Consider the following 8,777-nt stretch of genomic DNA (forward strand, 5'->3'; position numbering starts at 1 on the left):
GTCAGGCGGCATGGACTAGTGGCATGGCCTGCAAGGTCACCGGACTTGACGCCTCTTGACTTCTTGTGGGGACATGTGAAAAACTGAGTGTACCACAAACCTACAACTACACCAGAAGCGCTAAAGGCAGAGATTGCTGAGGCCTGCAGCAAGATACCGTCTTGTGTCATCAAAAAAGCTACATCGGACGTGCTTAAAATGTGCCAATACTGCATTATGGCAGAGGGCGACTTGTTTGAACACATTTTTTAGACAGAATTCACAGCGAATAAATCTCTACAACCGTTATCCATGAAAAGAGCCATCTGTGTGAAACTTTTGTACGACATGGAAAAGGCACGTAAGTAATGTGAAATTACAAATTCTCAGTCGACAAGGAATCGACAGGAAGCTAAAACGCAACCTTCCGTGTCAGTTTACAGTTCTTCCTTTTGTGACAACCAGCGTAATTCACATGACGTTATCAAGTGTGTTTGCTTGTTGGGGTCTTGCTCCCAAATTCGAACTCGTGACCTTGTCATTTTTCCTCCGCATGCATTCTGCTAGTGTGAGAGTACAGTTATCGCCGCAGAAACGGGAGCAGCGCTGTATTTCAACTGCGGCCCGAACCCACTGGCGTTTATCTCGGAACCAAGCACAATGCAAAGCTCTGTCGTGGGCAGCACGAAAGGCGCGAGGCGAGCGATATTTTTTACAAAGCACGGTTGATAGCGCTGTAATCATGGCACATTCGGGTGCACAGAGCGCACTGTCACATGGTATTTTTTAAACTCCGCGGGCTTTCGTTTTCCCTGAATAAAAACGGCCATGCTAAGTCTATCTCATTGAAAGTGCCTGGGTTGGGCAATATTTGTGGAGCTCCACAACTTTCCTATTGACACCTGAACGCTTCAATCTATATTTAAAAAGTTAATTTATCTCGGCTAGCTACTAAAAAAAAAACGAGCAAAAAAATGGTACTCTAAATTTAGATAAATGCTAACAACATCCACGCAATTTCTGTTCTGAAGAATGCATGTTTTTTTTTCATAATCTTGGTCCAAGTTAGCTGGGACACCTTGTATATATATATATATATATATACAGAGAGAGAGAGTCAGCTGACACATGACAAAAAGATCACTGGAAGAGGCCTTTGTCCTGCAGTGGACCTAATGGGCTGATGGCGAGATGTGCGTGCTTGTTCAGACATACAATGCACATCTCAGCTGTTCCCAAATGTCAAGCCTTGAACTGTGAGCAGATTCAGGAATTAGTTGACCAAGGGTCGACCCCTCTCAGCAGTCAATAAAGACCGAAGTTCTCACGACTTTTAGGTCACTTCACTAACAGGCCGTGGACATAATCTGAGAATATGGTGTGACAGCCAAGGGATAACTGAGCTATGGTATTGCAGCCTTGTCAACTATATTATTACTGAACATAGTTGAGAACTTGTTTTAAAGCAGTAAGGGTAACAAGCTGGGCTAGTTGGCTTTTGTTTAAAGGCATGTTTAAGCTCAGACCTTGGTAGCGCAGCAGGTGCTTTCATTAATGGATCCGTATGCGGCATTGCGTGCGCTTCCACCACTAAGAGGAGAGTTCGGTCATGTGACCCAAAGCTCAGTTCCTTGCAACATCACCAGATGGTGTTGCCTTCCGCATCACTACTCTGTGCATCATGGGTGGCAGAACCCAGATTGCACCGGCAGTATCGTTACTGTAATATTGTGGAAACACAGTCATGCCATGAACTGTCATGGAGAAAGCAGGACCTCTAGACGCTCCCCCGGCAATTCGGCAATGCTTAAATATTCGTGTTACACTTGTGACCGTCGTGATATTTTTTTTTCTATAAAGCCTGCATTCGACTGCCGCAACTTGATGTCAACGGTTTCTGCGCTTTCTTTTATGCATTAGCTGAAGAAGGGCGTTTCAAGGCCTAATGGGGCTGTCTGTTACTTTGCCATGTGGGCAGCTGTACCAGTACGTTTAAAGACATTCAGACTTTTAAGGAATAACCCTACAGCTTACGTTAACTTTCTGCTTTTGTTGACAAACACATATTCCCCTGGACACATTTACAAGTTTAGTCTTCAAATATTTTCGAAGCCATCACAACTATGCCCACTGCAACTTGTTGTGGAATAGGGAGACAAAGATGACAAGTATTAATTCCAGGATGATACGATGAACAAGAATTTGCCACTGCATTCTTAAAATCAAGGACTCTACGTTACTTAATGAGACAAATGATTGTCACAAAGCATGAAGTTGCATACAGAATGAAAGTCATGAGCATGCAGATGGGCTGTTATCTAGCAGGCTTTGGCAGTATGGCTTCGAAAGCATCACTTCCTGTTCGATTGATTCCAGGTTATTCAAAGCACCTGCTCATTAGAATTCTACAAAGCTGTGTCGCCTCCAATATTGATAATCTCAAACTTTAACTTTTATCTGTCAACAAGATGATCAGGAAAATGTTTCCAGGTGTTCCTCAACATGCCCTACTTACATAGCAGTTTTACATTAGTCAGGAGTAAACTTTAATTAGCGCAATGGAGAAACATCGAACACTAGGATCGCCAAGTGGTAGCAGCAGAAAGCCAGTTATGCTCGCGCAGCGCCCTCCATTTCTTTTCCTATCATCATTTTGCTACGAGGGCTGGTGATGAGGCATGCTAGAGTATATCCTCAGAAATAGTATTTTGGATATGTCACAGGTGGCCACAAAAATTGCACAGACACGAGTCCACTCTGGGTACAGGCTCAACTTTATTTAAAAAAAAAAAGCTCTTGCTCATGAGGAGAATGTAAAGTGTGAATGATTGCTGTCCCACAATGCTGTGGGCTAGCAAAGGTACAATGGAAGGCACATCCTCGTTAACAAGGTGACTGTCGTTTCAATGGTCACAAGTGCAGTGAATGGATGAAAATAACAATGTGCAGGCATTCTTAAAGAAATGAGTGGTGAAAATAGCATGACATGCTGCATGCACACCAGGGCTGGGCAAGAGGAAACTGTTCAATGCTACAAAAAGTTTGCACTGTTGATCTTGTAAAATGATACAGAGCTTGCCATATGGCACTTGCCATAGCTACTCACTTTTGCATAGTATTAGTGTTCAATACTTTACAGAAGTCATACCTAGAAGGTTCTGTAAACTAAGGTTTCATTCATGCTGATAAACTTTCATTAGGTAGCGTGTATCATGGTTTACAGCTTGCACTGGCCCCAAAGTGTGGAGAAAGAAACTGCACTACACTTTTCACAACACATCTGGCATTGTTAAAAATATCGGCGCCACGAAACATTTTTTGCCCTGACAAACGCAGCAGGAGAAACACTTTCCTCAAACAAGTCCACCTCTGAGCCCAGCCCTCCTGATGGCAAATGGAAATGAGTTCTCACAAGAAAATTCCACCAAAATGTTCTGAATAGTGCTATGTACAAATTACAAAGTGCTCACTCAAAAGATGCAGTTGCACCCTGCTGTGTACTCAAGTGAAATGTGACATTTACGATGCATGTCACATTCAGTGTTGGTGTTCAGGGCAAGTTTTGCACCAATTAACTTATGTGATATATTAAACATTATTGTTTCCAATATATAGGTTTTATAAAATTGAGATATATGCCAACATTTATTTTGAGCTGACAACCAGAAACATTGTTTTTCCTCAATGCCACCCCAGAGTTTCGTTTCTGCATATATCCATCAATAAATATACACTAGAGAAATAAGCAACCCTTGCCTTTTCCAGAACAATACTATTTTGACAAGCCAATAACAAGAGGTAGCTCTGAGGAAGTGTCTCGCAACTTGCATCTTTCCCAGTGTTATTCATTTGTAACAAAACTGCCCACAACTCAGTCATACACTTGACTTATCCTTTTTTTTTTTTCACCCAACTTTAACTGGGGAAAATAATCCTCAAATGTAAGAGCACCAATTTTGATTGCTCAAGAAGGCTACAGCGGAGTTATCCCACTGTTGAGTAGTGCACAACTGAGGGTGGCATGCGTGTTCTGGCAGCTATCATCAGACAGAGAAGTGCTCTTTGAAGTCACCCAAAAGTAAAGCTACTTATATGAAACTAAGAGGAAGAATTATGATCATTCAAAGCCTGCCTTAGATCTGTCTCGAGTAGGTAAAGGAAAGCTCATAATTTCACAAACCAAATTTATATTCTACTTTCTATTATACCACACCGTCCAATTTGTAGTCTACATTATAGCAAATGTTTTCAAAGCAACCTATAACAATAATGTGATGCTGCTTGGTATAGCAGCACTTCTCTATTATAATTGAGATCCCATAGATTGTCCACTGCAGATATGAGCTTTCTGAACTGTTTCCTCCACTGTAAAGAGGCTTAAGCACATATGCGATCGATGTCCCCCGATTTGGGGCTTGCAATGCTTTCTTGTTGAAATTCGGCCATCTGACAACAATGTATTCCAAAGGCCACTTTTCCGGTAGAAATCAGGTTTAAACCAGCTTATAAAGCCCAATAGGGGTGCAAAAATCTTTTTTACCTGAAAATGAAGGGCCTTATTCATATGATGGCTGCTTCACAGAGAAAAAACAAGAAAATGATACACTGAACACTGAGAGAGCTTTAACATGATAATTTTTACAACTCTACCACCAGCTTGCTCACCTGAAGAAGTTTAAAAAATAGATTAACAATAAGCACAGCGGTGGTTATGGGCGAACACCTCCATCTATATTCCATCACTATGCAATTCCCTGTAGCACTGTGGAAGCTGCAAACAGCTTCAGCCAATAAACAGCATGGACAGTTGTTTGCGTGAATTCATCTGTACGCAGCCTGTGCAACATCTCATGGCACCCACTAATGCTTCAGTGCACAAATGGTCATCACTTCCCTGGTATCAATCGTCACTTACAGCGCATACATAGACGAGGGACAAAAAAGGACGACTCGTCTATGCATGCGCTGTAAGTGACGATTGATACCATGGAATACCAACTAGCCCGTACCCAAACCTTGCATCACTTCCCCACAGATATCACATCCTTATACAGGCCTATCACAAGAAGCCAACAAACACTGACACCAAGGACAACATAGGGGAAATTACTTGTGCTTAATAAATGAAATAAAGAAACGACAAATTAATGGAAATTAAAGTGGATGAAAAAACAACTTGCCGCAGGTGGGAACCGAACCCAAAACCTTCGCATCGCGAAATGCCTAATAAAACTTGGGCCCCTCGGTTAACCCCCTTTCTTCTCATCCTTATACAGGGTGTTTCACGTAACCTGAACGAAGGATTTGAAGAAAAGTGGTTAGCCACGGCTGAATGAAACCAACGGCATATGGTTTGCCGTCATGTGGCACTCCTTAGAGTATTTTTTTTTTTATATTTCACTTAGTTAATTAACTAAGATGAATTAAGCAAAATTTGTAATATTCACTTTAGGGCCAAGTGCGTTTCGTTGTGTTGTAGAAGGGATTCAAAAACAACCAATGCAATTTTTTGTGGCAATGTACATGCTGCTTGGCGATTTTTTTTTTTTTTGCGTTTAAAGGAAGCCCGCAAAGTAAGAAATAAAATCATGTGACTGCGCTCATGTGCTATCTTATTACAGTGCTCTCAACCACGCTTCGTGCGCAAGAACCATATGCGCAGACTGCAGCGAAGTTGGCGGCCACGGCTCTAGTCATCGGTTTCACAGGGTGCCAGCACCTTTGGTGGTGCCACATGGAATGGAAGCACCGTCATTCCTGATAAGCGATAGGCTCGATGCCCGGTTGAGAGCTCTGCAATACGATAGCGCAGTCACGTGGTTAACCACAGGCACAATCTGAGCAGATGTACAGCTTTTTCATAAAATGCACACCCCATACCCGTAAACTTTTTGACGCCAACTGTAAATGTCTTTGTGCAGTTGCAGAATGACTTGTGCAGCTGTTTAATACCTAACCACTTTGGTAGTGTTGAAGGGAAATGCCTACATGGAGCGCAGGAACACGAGCCTCTCGGGCACAAAATAGGGCCTGAAGCTGGTGTCCGAAACACTTGTCTTAGTACATCAACATATTTTTGAGCAAGTAAACATTTTTTTCACAGCTTTTGACCATATCTCCTCAAATGCTTCCACAATGTGAAATGGAGAACAGTTAAACTGTTGAGTGAAGAAAAGGTCTGTATTTAAAGATGTGTTAAGTCAGAGCTTATGCCAGCGGAGAGAAAATGCAGGAGCTTTAGGTGTAACATGTTCTTGTTTAGATATATAGACTACTTCAACCTAACAAAAACTAGACTGATTAGACATAGCAATCTAACTTGCTGTTGTAACAAAGTGCATCAGTAACCATACTAGTCAATACTGAATTTTGTTGGCAACAAGGTAACAGAGCAGCAGCAAAGTGACTGACGGTCAAAGTCTGGGGAAAAAAATAGACAAAACTGCAATGCAGCATTTTGTTTCACAAAAAATCATCAGTACAATGTGAAATCATACCCTTTAGCTGTTTGTAATAGCCGGATTAAAATTCAGTTTATGCATGCCATATTCAGCAAGAAAAGCACATGAACAACATTTCCCCACTGTTTAATAGAAATAAAGAACACTGTAATGAGGATGGCTTTGCAGAGCCTGACACATGCAAAGTTGTCATAATGAAAAGAAGACAGCGCTTGTATGTGGTAGTGCAGTCCCAACAAGAGGGCCAAAGAATGTTGTATACTTCGTAGTTTTACCGTGCTCATTGCATACAAACTGGAACCCTTTCAAGGCATTTGTTTTGAACATGCTCACAACTAAGCCCAAAGTGCCAGTCACACCTTCTTGATACAGAATTGCACTGCTATTCAGAAAAAAATAAATAAAAAGCAGAACTTAAGATAGTGCTGTAGATACCATTTCGGGAAACATTCAACAGGTGGGCAGAGCCAGCCTCCAAATTCTCTGGGGGTCAATGCCAATGTGCGCCCTTTTGTGTTCGCAAGCGTTTGCAGTGGAAGTGGATGGTTCAAACTTGCATAATTTGAAGTGATTATTGAGTACCGTCACAGCATCATGCTTGTGAACAGGTAAAAGCTTGGCAATTCAAGCACCAGGAAAATGCGTCGCAGCTAATTCGAACAATACTGCTAGTCCATGCCTGCTGATCACCTGCAGAACCAGTTATCCAAATGCAATGCTATGTCATGCTATTGAATGCTCCAGTGCACCACAGCAGCATGTGTTTCTCGGTGCCACCAATTCAGCAGAAAACAAAAACAGTGCAACATTTTCTGCAACTGCCAGTAACATGCATTTGGTCGCCTCTGCCTAGAAAGTTTCCAGATCTTTTTAAACATTGACTAAAGTTAGCTGGGAACCCTGAATATGAGCGAACAGCAAACGTCATGCAGAGGTTATGGGTTCAGCTCCGAACGGCAGCAAAGCTGCCTTCTCTATCACTTCGATTTTTCCTTATATGAATGTTATGGTAAATTTTAACCTAAATATGTATTTAATTACACAATTTAACAATAAATTAGATTTCCCAGTGATTTATTTGTCATTTGTTTTGCCAGCACATGGTTATCTTAATACGTATATACTATATTGTATTTACTTGCATAGCGCCCCCCCCTCCCATTTGCCATGAAAAACATCTTTTTCCCCCTCGAGTAATCATTGCACCCTTGAAAATTGCTGCAGCAACAGTCATCTGCTTGTTAAGGCATCAGTGTTGATGCAGACTCTGAATAGGTCAGGCCAGAGTCACTTTATTTATCCGTTTAGCGACTCTAGGTTCAGCTAGCGTAGAACCTGTGATCTTATGAGTGCAGTTTGGAAGTAATATTTAGTTTGAATTTACAGTGGCAGGCATGAGAAACCTGATTTACGGCCACTTTTAATTTTTCTATTTACCACCTAGAACATTCCATTGGAAAATTTTCTCTGCATAATTATTGCACGCCCCAACTTCGCATCAATTTCCTCCAAAAGAATGTCTGAGCATTAAGCTAGTAAATACAGTACGTGGGGAGAGAGATAGAGATGAGCAAAAGAGGAACGGTGATTGTAGTGGTAGCGGTGGTGGTGGGGGCGGGATTGTGATGGGTGATTACAACCCCTCCTACACCGAAGTAATTCTGATATAATGCCACTCAAGTAGATACTCCCCCTTTGTTTCAAAATTCTTACATTGGAAAGTAGTTTGTAAGGAAAGCGACAATTCTGGGCTGTTTCAACAAGGCCAAGTGAGTACAGTCCGAGCACACTTGTATATCAAACGCTCGGTTATTTTGAATGAAGATAGCATGACAGCTATAATTTTCATGCAGTCTATGGCAGCACGAGCTAAAACGAACATGAGCCCTTGCCTGCTTTGAACAATCTGGAAACACCAATCATTGGATCGGCATTGAAGAAGCAATGCAAGCTTACAGATTATTCTGGAAAACGTTAAATGTTTTTTGCTATTTCACTGGCTTATTGCTGCGTTTCCACTTGTTACAAACGCTCAGGTATTACAAATGCATTCTTCTGATAGTTTGTACGCAGAATGAAGTTCTTACAAGGGGCACAGGTTCTTGCACCATTTTTCTATTACTGGTGAGCTCTCCTTTCTCGCTAAAACAGCCCTTCTTGGACTTTGCTAACCCATTTGGCATGAGGCAAAAGATATCTAAGCCATTCTGCATTCACACACTTGGCTGAGCAACCAATGCTTAATTTAACTATACTCTGTTCCAGTAGTGCCATGCAGCGCTATGGAAGCTACAGGCTTCTTCGACCAATCAGGAGAGCGAACACATCTTAAAGACG

The sequence above is a fragment of the Dermacentor variabilis genome, chromosome 1 (assembly GCF_050947875.1).
Source record: "Dermacentor variabilis isolate Ectoservices chromosome 1, ASM5094787v1, whole genome shotgun sequence".
Taxonomy (NCBI): domain Eukaryota; kingdom Metazoa; phylum Arthropoda; class Arachnida; order Ixodida; family Ixodidae; genus Dermacentor; species Dermacentor variabilis.